Genomic DNA, 17,977 nt, shown 5'->3' on the forward strand with positions numbered 1-17,977 from the left:
GTTTTTCAACTAGTGTATCTAGTCTCGGGATATCATATGCGATCCTATGTTCTCCGATTCTGAGGGAGCAAAACTAGTAACCGTCATATGGGCGATCTAGACCTGGAGCAACAATGCTACACATGATAAGAGAGAGCTTGATCCTACTCAGTCCATGAAGAAGACCCAAGAGGCTTTAGTTGTGCTCGAGCTACCCCGCAACCATGCCCAGATCCTCCCAGGCCATGGTTGGCGACCACGGGACTTAGCTTGGATTAAAATCAACACTGATGGCAGTGTTGCAATGGAAGCTAGAAGGGGTGGAGCAGGAGGGGTTGCGAGAACCCGCTCATCCTTCTTAGCTGCTTGGTGCAAGCCTTACCCGGGAATCACAGATCTTCTCATAGCCGAAGCTCTCGCTCTACGCAATGGTGTTCTATTTGCATATCTCATAGGCTATGCTGAAGTGGTTTTCGAGTCTGACAATTTGGAGATTGAGAATCTCTCGAACTCGCGTCACAGTGACCGTGTGGTGGTGGCGCCTATCTTGTCTGAAATTAGGGAGCATGTTCTTTCGTTTTAAGTCTTTTGTAATTCAGCATGTTGGTAGGTCTTCGCCAACGCCAGGTGTGCTGCGTCCTCGTCGCGCACGTAACAGCGACGTTCGAGTTAATCCCACCCACTGCCAACGCCAGCCGCAAGGCATGCATAATTCTCATTGGCGCCGCGTCACCGGCGACCGAAAAGCGTCTCTGCCGTCCATCCTATTCCTAGACCGTCCAAATCAACCGATGACGGACGGAGGAATCGACCGACGCACGCGACGCATTGCGAACGGAAGGAGGGAAATATGGAAAGAACAGAGGAGAAAGAAGAAGACAGCCACAAGGAGCCAAACGGCGCGAGGCGACCGAGCACAGCAGCAGGTCAGCGAGCGGCGCGAGAGGGAGCCGACACGTACGTGCGCGATGCTGACGCTGACGCTGACGCCCACCTTTCCCTTTCCCCCGGTTACGCCGCCCCCGCCTAAGCAGCTCTCTCGCCTAAAGCCTAAAGCCTATAGCCTGAGAACGACCAGCGGCAGCCGATCGACCCCAAATCCTCTCTCGATTTGAGGCATCCTCCGCTCCACCGGGCAGGCGCTCTCGTCGCCTCTCTCAGACCACGGGATTTGGCCAGGTAATTAAGGCAATAATCGTCCTGCTATCTTGCTGCAATTCTCGCCGGAGTTTAGTGATTCTGCGCCATGGTTTGCTTGCTTGGCTTGCTAGAGACCTGGGGTGGTTAGCGCGTGCTCCTAATTCTACTTCTGAGGGAGGGAGCGCTGCTTGTTTTCCATTCGGCCAACAAGTAAGGAATTTGTTAGTTTGTGTGCTGCTCTGCTTGTGGTTGTGTGGGGATTTCTTTGTTTCTTCCCTCCAACGGCAACGGAGATCTTTGCCAAAGATCGCCCGGACCAACATTCACCTCAGCATGCTCGGAATTGAAAGTCTTTATTGCCGATCGATCTCACTTTCCCCAAATTCACTCTATATATGGTCGAAAGGATCCTACAGAGAGATCGATAGATTCTGATTCTGTTGCTGGTCGAAAAGATCCTTAAGAGCAATCGGGAGATTCTGATTCTGATGGTACCGTGGTACGTGTAATTCTTGTGTGAACAGTTATTGAGTAGTACTAGCAGATTCATGTGTTAGCTCATTCATTGTTGCATAACTGCATTTCTTGCATGTCTCTTCCATGATTACCAGACATATATGCCGAGTCATGGTATTAATCTGTGAGCCTTTTTAAGAATACATTCCATGTTAGGGCAACTCTAACCGAACCCCAATCTTCTTGTTATATTTACTCCGGCTCGCGGCGGCTGAGTAAAAAATCGCCATTCTCTCTTCCTCTCCCCTGCCTCCTCTTCTCCCCCTTTCCCCGTCACTGGCGCGACCCTCGCCTCGATCCGCCGCCCTCCCTCCTCCCGATGGCGGGACCTGGTGGCCGCCGGTCCCCTCCGTCGATCCGCGACGCGGATCCGTGCCGCCATGCCCGCGGGTCATCGTCCGTGGGCGCTTCCTCGAGCCGCCGCCGGTCCCCTCCGCCGATCCGCAACGCGGATCCGTGCCACCACGCCCGCGGGTCATCGTCCGCGGGCGCTTCCTCGAGCCGCCGCTGGTCCCCTCCGTCGAGCCGCAGTGCGGATCTGTGCCGCCACGCCCACGGGTCATTGCCCGTGGGCGCTTCCTCCAGCCGCCGCCGGTCCCCTCCGTCGATCCGCACCGCGGATCCGTGCCGCCACGCCGGCGGGTCATCGTCCGCGGGCGCTTCCTCGAGCTGCCGCCGCTCAGCCGATCCGAGTAGTACTAGTAACAGATCCTACAAAGCTCATTCATTGTTGCATGACTGCATTTGCATGTCTCTTCCATGTTTATCACACATATATGCCGACTCATGGTATTTTATTTGTGAACCTTTTTAAGAATACTTTCCATGTTAACCCACTAGCTAGGATTCTATGTGTCATCTGTGTCTTCGCGCCAGGGCAGGGCACCCAAAGCACGAGCGAGCATTTTCGATAGTTGTTATCCCAACTATCCGAGCCAGACCTGATACATTACATTTCAGGAAAGGCATATAGTCATTCAGTGCTCCATGTGCAGGCAGTTTTATGGTAATATATATTATGATCCTACTCGATCCGTACAAGATAGTACTTGTTGGTTGCCGATCATCTCACTGAACCATACTTCAGCGATCGAATATGCTGTGCTTCTCCCTATTTGAGAAGGGAACTTCACCCATTTCGTTGATCTTTAATTTGAACCACACTTGCCCTCGCCAGTCATGTCCATAGTGGTCATTTATGGCTAGCCCACTCATTTCACACTCAAGGCCGGTCTCTAAGAAGTGACATGCCGTAAATATTTCATGTTATTCATGATCAGTATATTCAGCATAACTCGTGTATTACCAGTTTCAATCAACTTGCGTCTGAACTGTAAATCTGTTTACTCAATCACATATAGTGTTTCTCTTGTTTTTGCATACTGAAAATGGGTGGGAACACCAGAGGAGGTGGACATTATGAAGCATTGAAGAGCTACAATCTGGGCAAAACGTTACGTGCAGGCACATTTGGAAAAGTGATGATTGCAGACCATAAGCTTACAGGACACAAAGTTGCTATAAAGATTCTGAACCGTCGTAAAATGAAAACTACGGAAATGGAAGAGAAAGGTATGCCTCCTTCTCCTTGTACAATGGTCTAGGATATATTCGACTTGCCTGTTCAGGATTTCGAGTTATCTGCTTTCACTAGTAGAAAAAGGGCCTTTAGTCCCGGTTCATAAGGGCCTTTAGTCCCGGTTCTGGAACCGGGACTAAAGGGTCATTACTAAAGCCTCCCCCTTTAGTCCCGCCCTTTAGTCCCATCAACCGGTACTAAAGAAAATTTTATGATTTTTTTTGAAATTCTTTTTTGATTTTTTTTTCAAATTTCTGAATTTTTTAACCTCTAATCTCTAATCACCCCTCATCACTGCTCAATTTAAACTCTAATCTCTAATCACCCTCATCATTCCAAATCATCTAACTTCCCGGACGGTCACCCATCCTCTCACTACTCCAGCCTGAGCACGCTTAACTTCCGGGTTCTATTCTCCCTTGTTTCCAACTCTGCACTTGTCGTTTTCTGACAATAGTAAGATGTCAATCCTATTAATCCTCAGGAATTTAGTTTGAGCATGAAGTCACACATTTCACTGTTTGAGTTTGAAACTATTGTTCTAAAAAACAATAATTATTTAGTAACACTAATATTTCTTGAATAAGTAGTTTGACCATAGTTTGACCACAGTTTGACCAGATTTGACCAAAATTCAAAAAAACTGAAATAATTATTTAGTAACACTAATATTTCTTGAATAATTAGTTTGACCATTGTTTGACCACAGTTTGACCAGATTTGACCAAAATTCAAAAAAACCGAATTCTTGAATAATTATTTAGTAACACTAATAATTCTTGAATAAGTAGTTTGACAATAGTTTGACCATATTTAACAAAAAAACAAAAAAAACAGAAATTTGAGCATAACTTTTTTTCCTTTTAGAATTTGAGGATTCTAAAAAAATTCCTAACTAGTACATGTAGTAACATAACTACATCTGGAAGGATTTTAATTTTTGAAGTTTTTATCATTTTCTTTTGCTTTTTACAAAACTGAAAAGGCGATCCACCGGGGGGGGGTAGAGTTTGAAAATGGGACCTTTAGTACCGGTTCGTGCCATAACCGCCACTAATGCATCAAACCCCATTAGTACCGGTTGGTGGCTCGAACCGGGACTAAAGGTCTAACCTTTAGTACCGGTTGGTGCCACGAACCGGTACTAATGGGCATCGCACCCTTTAGTTCCGGTTCGTGGCACCAACCGGTACTAAAGGTCGTATTTGAACCGGGACTAATGCCTATACGGTGCCCTAGTCACTCGAACCGGGACTAATGCTCACATTAGTCCCGGTTCGTAATGCAACCGGGATTAATGCTCTTTTCTGTCCGAACCAAAGCCCTGTTTTCTACTAGTGCTGGTCAGACTTGTGGGTGTGTTCCTAATTCCCACTTAATCAATTAGTCGAGATAATGTACATTAGTATAGGATATATTCGGCTTTCGTTAAGAAGAAAGTTCAGCTTGTGTTGTTGCTGTGAGTTAGTAGAATTTGCATATGCATTTTCTTCATAGGCTCAATGTCTAACACTTTACTTCTATTGTTTTCTCATATCTTATTTCTAGCAAATAGAGAAATCAAGATATTGAGGTTGTTCATTGACTTCATTCACCCTCATATCATCCGGATTTATGAGGTCATTGAGACACCGACGGATATTTTTGTTGTGATGGAATATTGCCAGAATGGTGACCTAGTGGACTACATTGTTGAGAAAAGGCGGTTACAGGAAGATGAGGCCCGTCGAATCTTCCAGCAGGTGCCTTTTCTGCTCTTGCCATGTAGGAAGACAATTTTTGGGAATAACAATATGTTGAGCTTCCTATTTCGACCATCAAATGTATGGACATGCTTGCTAGTTGCCGACCTTCCTCATGTGTTTACTGTGCAAATCGCGATCCATTTGCTTGGTTTGCATTCGTTGACTAAGTTTTACCGATAATTTTTTGCTCGATGATGTTTTTTTCGGGAGGGGCCGAAAAAACATGGTTTACGGAAAATGTCAGACTATATTATATTTAGGCTCGTTGCTTTTCTCGTTTGTTTGTTTTTTTTGTATCATTTGGCATCTTCATCTTTTCATGCCTTGGTTATCTTAGTATCAATAATTAAATCAATTTTTGTTTAAATGGCGTCTTATTCTTCAAGCCTTGATTGTCTTAATCTCAGTGCTTAAATTAAATTGTCCTTTAAAACATAAAGAGATGGTATATCCCTTCTGAAGGCGAATTTGTAATTTGAAGGGTTCTTTCTGATTCACTGAATGCATATTGAGATTTTCTCTCAATTGTTTTTTCAATTAAATTTTTGTTAAACATATTATATCTGGTGTTGAATACTGCCACACAAACATGGTTGTTCATCGTGATTCTAGCTGCGGGAGTCTAAACTATGCCGCACCATAGGTATTCACTTATTTTATTATTTGAGTCCTTATCCTCATTCTTATTCTCACGCATCGTCTGGGTTAATAGCTTTAGTGAGTGTTTCTGCATAGGTTATCTCAGGTGAATTGTACGCTGGACCTGAGGTTGATGTTTGGAGCTGTGGGGTGATACTTTATGCTCTTCTTTGTGGTGCTGTTCCATTCGATGATGACAACATTCCCAAACTGTTCAATAAGATAAAGGTGAGACAGAACATTTGTAGATTTAGATGGATCTGACAAGTGTTTACCTTTTTTCCTTCTGGAAATCAACAAATTCATGTAGATTAGTTGGACTTTATAATTCAAAATTTTTTGGAGATTAGACTCCCCCTTATTTGGTGTTAGAGGGAGGCTTCTATATCCTTCCAAATCATCTATATGATCTTGCAATGGATTTGATCCCAAGAATGCTTATTGTTGATCCCATGAAGAGAATCACAATCCGTGAAATTCGAGACCACCCATGGTTTCAGAATCGCCTTCCTCTCTACCTGGCAGTGCCTCCACCAAACACAGCACAGCAAGCCAAAATGGTACCCCATCTATTTCACATTTCAAGCGACTATCATATCTGCACAATAAAACTTTTCAGCCTTTATCCACTTACATATATAGGATTTTTAATGGATGATAGGAAAATTAAGAACAATAATATTTTCGTGAAATGCTCTCTTTTATGGGTATAATTTCATTGTAATATTTGCAAAGAAAATATAATAGAAATCAATGGCCATAGTTGTGCCCTTGTTTTCAGAAAGGTATAACGTCAAGTCTCCATTCAATGTTGCTCTTTATTTATCAAAAAAATTATCGTTTACTCCCTCCTTTCCGGTTTATAGGGCTTATCTCACCTTTTTTGGTTTCCAATTTAAGGGGCTCATCTTCAGCTCATTTTTAGTTTCCAAGGCGCATTAAATCTTTGCATGCAAGAATTAAAAAGGAACACACCAATGCATGTAATGTTTCTACTCATCTAGTGTTCAAGCATGCATCCATTGCAAATAATCGAAATTAATGCATGATTTTAATTGAGATAGTTTTGTAAAATACGAGATACATTCTTCCACTCACAAAACGCTTTGGTTTATGAGATTTCAGATTTGATCACTATAAACCGGAAAGGAGGGAGTATTATCGAGCATATAAATGTTGTTTCTATGGCAATGATATGCTGATTTGCTAGATGTTCATTTCAGGAGATTGACGAAGATACACTTCAAGATGTTGCCAATCTGGGATATGACAAAGATCATGTGTGTGAATCGTTGTGCAATAGGCTATAAATGAGGTATATTCAAACAAAAATCAGTGGTTCAGTCCTTTCAGTTTTCATAACTGACTTTATACTATATGTTTCCAGGAAACTGTTGCATATTACTTGCTTTTGGAGAATCAGTTCCGGGCTACTAGTGGCTATTTGGGGGCTAACTATCAACAAGAAATGGTTAGTCCACATTTGCATCATCTGTGACCTATTTAATGCACCAAAGGTTTAAGCACTATTAACTTTATGAATGGATGGTTCTCTAGGACATGAGTTTTAATCAGTTTACTCTATCAGAATCAGCAAGCCCAAGTACCAGGAATTATCTTCCAAGAAGTAATGATTCTCAAGGCAGTGGCTTGCGGCCATATTACCGCGTTGAAACAAAATGGGCTCTTGGGCTCCAGGTCTTGCAAACTGTCCACTTTACTTTGCTTTGTTTTGCACATTCAGCTGTTGAGCTAATGCATAACTTATCCAGCAGTCTCGAGCTCAACCTCGCGCGATATAGATTGAGGTTCTGAAGGCACTTAAGGAATTAAATGTCCGTTGGAAGAAGAATGTGGACTACAACATGAAATGCAGGTGGTGCCCTGGGTTTCCTCAGGTCAGTGATATGTGGTTAGATGCCAACCATAGCTTTGATGATGACTCTACTATCATGGATAATGGTGACGTTAATAGGAGGCTACCAGCTGTGATCAAGTTTGAAATTCAGGTCTGCAAAACCTTCTACTACTAAACTTTCTTTTTGCAATAACAAAAAAAGGGATTTTCTACTCAATATCGTCTTCATAGTGGCGTCACTAGATAAAATAATGATTTTTCTAGAGCCAATATATTTGATTCATAATGTTACCAAGTGACCATTGTTATGTCTTGCATGTGTCTGCTATTGCCAACAACTATTGTCGACTGACTCATGCATGTTGGTAGAAATAACTTCCCATGTTTTAAAGCTGCACAGTGTTGGTGTTAGAAAGTACAATTCGCCGGCATGGTATTGTATATATTGTATATTTGGTTCTAACTTTAATTTATTTTTTCTCCAGCTTTACAAGACCAGGGATGACAAGTACCTGCTAGATATGCAGAGAGTTACTGGACCTCAGCTCCTCTTCTTGGAATTTTGTGCGGCCTTCCTTACCAACCTTAGGGTTCTATAGCTAGTGCCTGTTCTGGTTGACTGGTGAATATGACTGTCCCATGTGGTGCGGTTCATCGTCGCAACGGTGAATAAGTGATGGTGTGCAAGTATATAGGTTGTGTGTTTCATCTTCGGTTTACCCAGTCCCAGACAGAGAACCGTGTTTGTTTGAGTGACTAGTCCTATGTCAAGCACCAAAAAGGTTAAGTGGTTGTTATAAATAAGACCTATGTATGGTAAATAGGTTGTGGTGAACCTTTTCTGATTCTCCAAGCTGCGCCACGTACTGCTGGTGGTGATGCGACAGCACAAGCTTTTGTGATATCATTGCATGATCTAGTTTCTATTTGCCTTGCTGTTGATTATGGTGATGTTGTGTGCATCTACAGTGCAATGCATGACGGCAGGCGTGCGGCACGGCCATAGAAGTGGAAGCGCCGGGCTGCCACAGGGGCCAACCACGCGATGGCGCATGTGCGGGGTGGCGACGTCTTCGTTTGGCGGCGCCACGGCGGTGCTCTGGAGCTCAGGTGTGGTGCGGCGGCTGCGACGTCATTTTTCTCGGGTGGTTGTGTGCGGGCCGTCCTCGACCAGATGCGGAAGGATCTATTGCCGGGGTTCTGTATGCGTATTGGCCGAGGGCGACGAGGGTCACGCGCGTCTGGCTCCGCCATGGCTATCGGCTAGGGTAGTGGGCAACGTGGCAGTGGCGGACTGGCGGTGGTTGGTGTGTGCCCAGGACGGCGAGGTCTATCTCTCGCCATGTGGATGGTACGGGCTATAGGGTGGATAGGGCTGGGATTGGCGGCTTCCTACATGGCTTCTGGGTGGGTGAAGTTGCGGCGTGGTGGCAGTGGTGCCTACCCGGTGGCACCGTGTTGGCGGTGACGGTCTTCTCCCGCGGGCGCGTGGCCGACGGGTGTTGTAGGTTTCCGCGGCGGTCGTGGAGCAGGTCGCGGGGAGCCGAAGGAGGTGGGTGCTTGGCGGCCTGGGGTAACGGCTACCCCCAGGTGGTTGGAGGTGCCGGATATGATGGGGGTCCCCTATATGGATCTTGATTGGCCAGATTTGATGTCGGACGCCCAACCCTCCTGGTAGTGTTGGTTGGTAGATGGCTGCATGGGTGTGTTGGCTACCGGTGTCGTGGTTGGCTTGCCCCCCCCCCCTTACCGAGGCTAGTTGCTCCTCGCGCGTGCCCTGGTCACTCATTGCTCATGTTAAGGCAATGTCTTGTGGATTAGTTAGGACGGCGACTACGTGTTACGATTTTGATGATGAGTTTGTCTGAGGATTTCATGACAGTGGCACTGGATGGCGGGCTACACCTACACGGATGGCTTTCCATCAGGCTCCATGAGTGACGGCTTCACTTCTTGGTCGTGTAGGAGGTAAGGGATGTAGGGACGGGAAGCTCTGGCCTGCTCCGATAGTGCACAGATCTAATGAGGATCCGTTTGCCCTTGTTATGGTGATGACCAGGGTGCCTCCTGGTGGCTCTAGTGACTGTTTGAGTGAAAGTTTCTCGTGTGGAGCAGCCATGGCGGTGCCCGTGGGTGTCGTTCTCTTCCGAAGTATATCCGGCCTCGTCCCTATGCCATGGATCAGGCTGGCGTGATTTCTATTTTTGTTTCCTTTTTTCATTTCCTTATTTCTTTTGTTTCTTTCCTCATTTTATAAAATGTTCCAAATCTCAGTAACTGTTTGAGAAATTGGAACATCTTTGAAAATTTTAAATTATTTTGAAAATTACTTAACATTTTTGAAGGAATTTTTTTAAATAAAAGAAAAAGGGTACTAAAAACCGAAACAAAGAACCACCAAGGAGAGAAAAAAATTAGCAGAACCCGGAACTGGACAAGCCCACCTTGCTACAGTTTGCAAAGGTTACTCCCTACCTTCTCATGTGCAGACAAGTGGCGCCTACATGAGCGCCACTATTGGTAACATGCGAGTTTTGCATTTTTCATAGATCCGTTGATTTAAAAAGTTTTATGTCTTGAACCGTCCGTCCAAAGATCGAACCATTTTCACTGTTCGATTTCTTCTGTCGAGATCTTAGAAAGAAGATCCTATGTTAATAGGTTTCAATGAACTTTTTTTCCAAAACAAAACCGGAAATCAAAAGAGAAAACAAAATAATAATAAAACTATAGGGAAAACAAAATCAGAAAAACAAAACTATAAACCAAAAGTGAATAGTGAAAAAAGAAACAGGACAAAAAAGGAGCCCGGAAGCACCGTTATAGTGTTTTCATTATTTTTGGAAGCACAAAATGTGTTTTTTTTCTTTTTCGGGGGGAAACACAGTTGTGCTTTGTGCTCTTCCCGTGGAAGCACATGTGGTGCTTCTCATGGTAGAAGCACAAACTTTCTTCCAACAGGAAGCACATATTTGCTTCTTTTTATTGTATGCAATTATTTTTCCTCAAAACCGATGAAAAGAAAGCAAATATAGAAAACCAAAAAACAAAACCATATAAACCTGAAAACACATTCATAAAAAGAAACCAGAATTCCAGAGGAAACGCCTAGCACGCGACATGTGGCTATTTGAAAAGAAATGTTTATGAAAATAAATAAAAGTGTTAATGTCCATGTACTTACCAAAATGTTAGTTGACTAAAATAGTTAAATAAATTCGGGAAATAAATGCTTTTAGTGTGTTTAAAAAGAGAAAGGAAATGCAGGTTCCAAGCAGAAATTACAATATATGTGGGTCTCACATAATTTATATGTTTTCACTAGCGTTTCTCTTCCCTGCATATAGTAGCCTGTGTAAAACGCTCTCAAAGAATTTCACATGTGGTTTTATTTATATGCATACCACACTCTTTATTTCCTAGAACTAGCGCCACGAAAAAATCTAAAAAATTACCAAGGAAGGTTTGTGAACTTCTTTTAGTTTGGTTTCTACAACTCTTGAGCAAAGTATTTTCCGGAGTCAACCCCATGAGCTAACAAAAATAATAAGCTCGAGATAACATGATTGCAAATAACAATAATGCTTCAGTAAGTTGGTTATCATATTCCGTACCAACTTCTTGACAGAATGTATGATGTATGGTTCTAAATTGTGAAATGTTTTGCTAGATGCTCTTTAGTGAATGTTTTAGTTTTTCTCTTGCCTCCTTGTGCAGAACGGGTCATGATTTTCAGACAAGTGCAGATCTGTATGTAATCTATCAATTATTTAATAGTTATCTCAGAATTTCACAGGCATAGTTTTGTATGGTTCTTTTTTTTTTGTTTGCCTTTGTCTCCTAAATATAGTGTGTGATTATAATGAAAGTACATATGTATAGGCGTATATTGGAAGGCCATTGAATACACCATAGCTGTTGAATATGAGGTACATTTTTAGTTCCCTACTGTGTCTTCTAGATTGCAGGCCATCTTGACTTTACAAGTGTAACCTATTACCACGGCACACGAGATGCTTTTTGTGCACACGTTATGTCTTCCAGATGCTGCATAATTTTATAAAAATGTTCTAATGCGATAACTACTTGTTAAGACACTACCGATTATATAACAACTTATTTCACAGGCATAGTTTTGTATGGTTCATTTTTTTTTGCCTCTGTGTGATAAATATAGTGTGTGATTATGTTGATGGTACATATGTAAAGGCGTATACTGGAAGGCCGTTGAATACACAATAGCAGTTGAATATGAGGTACATTATTTAGTTCCCTACTGTGTTTTGTATATTGCATGTCTCTAGACTTTACATGTGCTCCTTATTACGGCGCCACACGAGATGCTTTTTGCGCACACGCTATGTCTTCCAGATGCTGTGTAATTTTATATATAATGGTTTAATGCGATACTTACATGGTAAGACACTAACGATTATATAACAACTTATTTTTGTCCTTCCTAGAAAACCTGGAGAGCGCAAGTATGTAGTGTCTGGTCTTCGGGTTAAAGCTTAGTGTGGTTGATAGTTATCGTAAGTTTTACCCATAAGCCGATTAACTTGAAAACGAACAAACGATCTTGAAATATCCCACATAGCACAATTTGTCGATGTTTACAAAAAGTAATTATTAAGTTTTGGCCTAAAAAGAAAATGACGCATATGGTCACGATATGGTGTGTTTCTATAACTAGTACAACATTTATCCTCAAATAAAAATTGATTAAAGATATTTCTCTATTGTCATATCTCATTTAGGATAACAATTCATATGTCTATAGAACTATACTATTTTGAATAGTGCAACATGAGTATCACATAGGTCATGTTAATGATGATGCCCTCGAAAATCATAAATAAGATGGTTAGTACGACATGCATAATTAGACCGAAAGTGATTAATGGATAACATATGTCTTCATAAAAAAATGTACCATACCTAAGAAAGAACTATGTTTGTACAAATCTTACATTTGTAAACCTATCACATTTGGTTCCATTTTCTCTTTAAACAAATCAAATAATATGTTCTCACTAAAAAACTTTATACAATTCTAGCCTGCGCATCGAGAGGCCCACTATGCTAGTTTATAGAAAAACTAATAATCATGACGATATCCAAGGCAACGATCATGTATATAGGCATCACGTCTGAGACAAGTAGACCGAAATGATTCTGCATCTACTACTATTACTCCACACATCGACCGCTATCCAGCATGCATCTAGAGTATTGAGTTCATAAAGAACGGAGTAACGCCTTAAGCAAGATGACATGATGTAGACAAAGTAAACTGACGCATGAATAAACCCCATCCTTTTATCCTTAATGGCAACGATACAAATACGTGTCATGTCCCCTTCTGTCACTGGAATTGAGCACCACAAGATCGAATCCATCACAAAGCACCACTCCTATTGCAATAAAAATCAATCTATTTGGCCAAACCAAATTAAAAGATCGGAGAGAAATAGAAACTATTACATTCATGCATAGAAGAGTTCAGAGGAAAATCAAATAATATTCATGGATAATCTGATCATAAACTCACAATTCATCGGATCCCAACAAACGCACCGCACAAAGTCATTAAATTAAATAGATCTCCAAGAACATCAAGGAGAACATTGTATTGAAGATCAAAGAGAGAGAAGAATCCATTTAGTTACTCTACGGACCCTTAGGTCTGTGCTAAACTAATCACACATCATAGGAAGGGCAGTAAGGTCGATGTAGATCCCCTCCGTGATCGATTCCCCCTCCGGCAGACTACCGGAGAAGGCCAACAGATGGGATCTTGTGGGAACAGAAACTTGCGGCGGCGGAAAAAGTATTTCGGGTGGCTCTCTGATGTCAGGGGAATATTTGAGAATTTATACAGGCGAAATTAGGTCAAGACGTGCCACGAGGGGCCCACAACCTGGGGGTGCACCTCCCGAGATTGTCGCTCCCTCGCGACTCTTCGGGTCTTCTCCCCTACCTTCTAGGGTGTCTTCCGGTCCAGAAAAAATTAATCCAAAGTTTTTCTCCGTTTGGACTCTGTTTTATATCGATTTCCTGAAAAGAAAAAATAGCGACTGGCACTAGGCACTATATTAATACGCTAGTCCCAAAAAAGATATATAATTGCATATGAAACATCCAAGATTGATACCATAATAGCATGGAATAGTACAAAATTATAGATACGTTGGAGACTTATCAAAGAGCGGGTTGATAAACTGCACAAACAACATGGAATTGTTGTGGTATGTCTCTTCTGCTTCATGATCATGAACATCCTAGGCTCCATGGCGGACCGAACCAAGCACGGCTTCAGTTGGATAGAGGAGGGACGTGGACGTGCCCTCTGGGTCCACTAGGAGGCCATGGAACTTGCCGACACAACCAACAGCAATCTAGGGAGGACCTACAACATCCATGTCTAGAGCACGTCCAGGATGTCTATGTGGACCGTTTTCTAGGACAAGGGCATGTTCATGGTGCACCGGAGCTCAGTGACTCGGTGGACCACTTCTTCTGTAGCAGGACAAGAGCTAACACCAATGATGTGGAGGGACGTCGGGCTTACATGGCGGATGGAGAGGGCCTGGATAATGTCCGGCCATTTCATCACCTACACGATGGAGAAATCCACAATGTGCGCCGTCAAATGCCACGTTGTAAGATCTTATTATCATGGGGCTATTGGAGGAGATGGTCTTTCTTTCCTGCTTTAATAACCCTTGTTAGAGATTTTGAATTTGGCTCTTTAAAACTTTTTATGCATACATTATATATTATTTCTCTTGTTCCTAACGAGAGCAATGCTAAAAATATACATAATTTTAGACCTATTAGTCCTAGTAATTGTAGTGTTAGGATTTTTATTAAAGCCATGACTAACATGTTTTCCCCTTTTTTTGGTGGAATGAATTCTACCAATCAAACAAAATTTTAATATAGGTGGATTTATTTCTGAAAGTGTGGTTATGGAACATGAAGTTATCATGAGATTCACTCTTCTAAATATAGCCCCCTTGTTCTTACACTTGACTATGAAAAGGTCTATGATAGTGTAAGATGGTAATTCCTTTTGGAAGTTCTTACATCTAAGAGGTTTTGTTGAGAAGTGGATTGGGTGGATTAAGTTGGTTCTCTTTCAAGGTTAATTATATGTCAGGAATATTGACACTAATGGACCTTACATTATTAGTGGTAAGGGTTTAGAAGGAAGGTTATCTTTATTCCCCATTCTCTTTAATTTGGTTGCCCATGTTTTCACTCAAATGTTGGGGAAAGCTTATGTCCATGGGGGAAGAGATATATTGTTAGAGGATAAGATTTGGAAAAAACTTATTAATTTTAAATATGGGACCCCTAAACCGATTTTGTTGTCCAAACGAGGTGTCTGTTCTCTCTTCTAGAGGGATTAATTTGTTCTTTGACTACTTCTAAGTTCTTTTAAATATGTAGATTTGGAAATGGTTCTAGTGTTAAATTTTGGCATGACATTTGCGTTGGGGATTCGTCTCTCAAGGTACAAGTTTTGGATTTTCCTGATATTTCGGGAGTTAGGATTCATCTCTTAAGGAGCTTTATGATGTTTTCCCCGCACATTTCACCAAAAAATCCTACATTTACACTACCTGCCACTAGAGTTGATATGTCAATGAAACACGGGTATAGGTTACTTGAGTTTGGGATACATGGATGGCACTTGGCCAAGGTATACTATTTTTGACTCAAATTCCATGTTCACCCAACCTGTCTTACCTTTTGCACGATATGCTGTCTATATATCTTCTAATTATGTGAGTGGCAGGCATCAACCATTCTCCTAGATGTGAAACCTTGCGCCAGAGAATACATAGAGTAGCTTGCCCACCTGATGGGCCTCTTTTATCCTTGGTGGCACATGTTTGATAATCATGCGCCAGAGCTGACGCTGCATGCATGCGAGCGCCTTGCGGTGCTCCGAGCTGGTTCTACCTTATCCACACATGACGTCGAAGATCTGCCCACTATTAGAAAAAGGCCTGCTAGTGGCGCACCTGTTTTGCCTACTAATGGCGCACTACAGGTGCGCCACTAGCACCACGCCGCGCACCAGGCAGTGCGCCATTAGTATAGCCCATGGTGCGCCATTACTATCTGACTTAGTAATGGCGCACCACATAGAAGTGCGCCATTAGTAACAATTTTTTTCAAATATTTTTTCAGAATTTCTTTTTCAATTTTTTCTTAATCTTAGGTCACTATGGCTTAATCTCGGGTCAATATGCTTAATCACAAGTCAAATCACACTAAGTGATCAAACTTCCCGGAAGGTCACCCATCCTCACACTACTCCAGCCCGAGCACGCTTAACTTCACAGTTCTATCCAACCCAGCACCACCTCACTTAACAGGCACTTGTTGATATATCTACCATATCAATCCTATTAAACCTTGTTGATGTCTAGGACTTTGTTCATGTTCATGAGTATGATGAAATTTTGAAAAATATTTCAAACTTCCCGGTCATATTACGTATCATTTTTTGAAAAAAAAATCAAAAAAAAATTTCAACACCAATTTTTTTTCTGTTACTAGTGGCGCACCTAGCAAACGGTGCGCCACTAGTAAGTTTGAATTTTTTTGCCTCTAGATCTTGAAAGCCCCGTAACTTTTTTCTGTTAGGTTTGTGAGGATTTTGAAAAAATTTAACGTGTTCCCCCGTTAAATTCGGATGTAACTTTTTGAGTAGATGATTTTTCATATAAAAAACTTTTTAATCCGAGTTCGTATGCAAAAGTTATGCCCATTTTACAAATTCCAGAGAGATTTTGCACATAAAGTCGAAATTCATATTTGTAAATTTTCCCAACAACTAGACCACATATCACATGGGAAACTTATTTTCTTTTATTTTTTTGACATTTCCATCATTTTCTTTTATTTATTTTTTAAAACTGAAAAGGCGGTCCACCGGGGGGGTTGCATTCGGTGGAATTTTTGGGTCAAGTTAGTAATGGCGCACCGTGGGAGTGGTGCGCCATTACTAGTTAGTTCACCTAGTAATGGCGCGCCACTCCCACGGTGCGCCAGTACTAGTTTTGAAAAAAAATTGAAAAAAAATTACTAGTGGCGCACCGTGGATGTGGTGCGCCATTACTAGTTTAACTAGTAATGGCGCACCAGCGCACTATCCCCTGGTGCGCCATTACTAGTTTAAAAAAAAATAAAAAAAAAATTGTTACTAGTGGCGCACCATGGATGTGGTGCACCATTAGTATTTGGACACTAATGGCGCACCAACACATGGTGCGCCATTAGTATATAGTAGTGGCGCACCACATGTCTGATGCGCCATTAGTGTTCATATCATATATAGCCCTTGTCCTAGTAGTGGCCTCTAGATGTACGCGTCCGCTCTTGCTCCATTTCCTGTTGTGCTAGCATGGATCACCGACGTAGCCTCTATCTAGTTGAACATGCCACCATAGTAGAAGAGTGTGTTTCTAAACTACTCCACCAACCATGAATTTTTGTGGTATCTCCCCTGATCCATGATCGTGAACACCATGGGATGCATGGCGCTGATCTAGCTGAGGACAGGGTCAATTGACGAGAGGAGGCATGTGGACACGCTGTATGGGTCCACTAGGAGGCGGTAGAGCTAGTAGATAGAGTTAAAAACCACCATCACTCGGGGGAGAACTTATAATATCTATGTATGAAGCATGTCCAGGCTATCATTGACGTCCCTTTGGAAGGGGAAGGGCGCGTTCAAGGCATGCGCCAGTTACAGATGTAAATGGGAAAAACACTTATAATAAAACAATACTTTCCTCAACCAACTTTATCGTGTAAATGAAATAAATATCTCGAGAACAGATATAGTAATAGTTTATTACCTTCTCAAACTACCAACCACATCATTTAGACAAGAGATAAATAAAGTTTCCAAATGTCCACATATGAAATAGCAACTATATCTATTCGATATAACTAGCAATTACTTTCTTCCTCCCTTTTGTCCTTCCGATGCAACTCTTTGAAACCTCCTCACTTTCCCCCACAAAATCCTATAGTGTGTACACTACCTGTTGTTAAAGTTGACATGTCAATACGACACCGATATACGCAACTTGTGTTTGGTACACATGGAAGGGACTTGACCTCAGTATTATTTTCTAGTTCCAGTTCCTTGTACCCTGCAACCCGACTTACATTCGTTCCTGATAACATGCCAATATATCTTCTCTTAATGTGAGCGAGAGGCATCTGCCTATCTCTGTGTATTCTCTGACACCAGCCCACTGCTTGTAGTTCCACCATGGACCACTGGAATGGACTCTATCAAGTCGAGCACTATGTCGTAGCAAATCTGTGTGTTGCTAAACTTCACAAACATCCTGGAATTGTTGTGGTCTATATCCTTCTCTATCATCACGAACACCATGGGCTGCATGGCAGACCTAATCATGCACGACGTCCATTGGTGAGTGGAGGGACGTGGGCATGATGTCCGGGTCCACTAGGAGGCGGTGGAGCTTG

General features: G+C 42.2%; 1 pseudogene; it reads left to right on the forward strand.

Annotated features, from left to right (window-relative positions):
* The first annotated feature begins 1,027 nt into the window (after positions 1 to 1,027).
* LOC123080731 (carbon catabolite-derepressing protein kinase-like) lies at positions 1,028 to 8,380 on the forward strand (annotated as a pseudogene).
* Positions 8,381 to 17,977: the final 9,597 nt, after the last annotated feature.

This window comes from Triticum aestivum, chromosome 3D, assembly GCF_018294505.1.
Source record: "Triticum aestivum cultivar Chinese Spring chromosome 3D, IWGSC CS RefSeq v2.1, whole genome shotgun sequence".
Lineage (NCBI taxonomy): Eukaryota > Viridiplantae > Streptophyta > Magnoliopsida > Poales > Poaceae > Triticum > Triticum aestivum.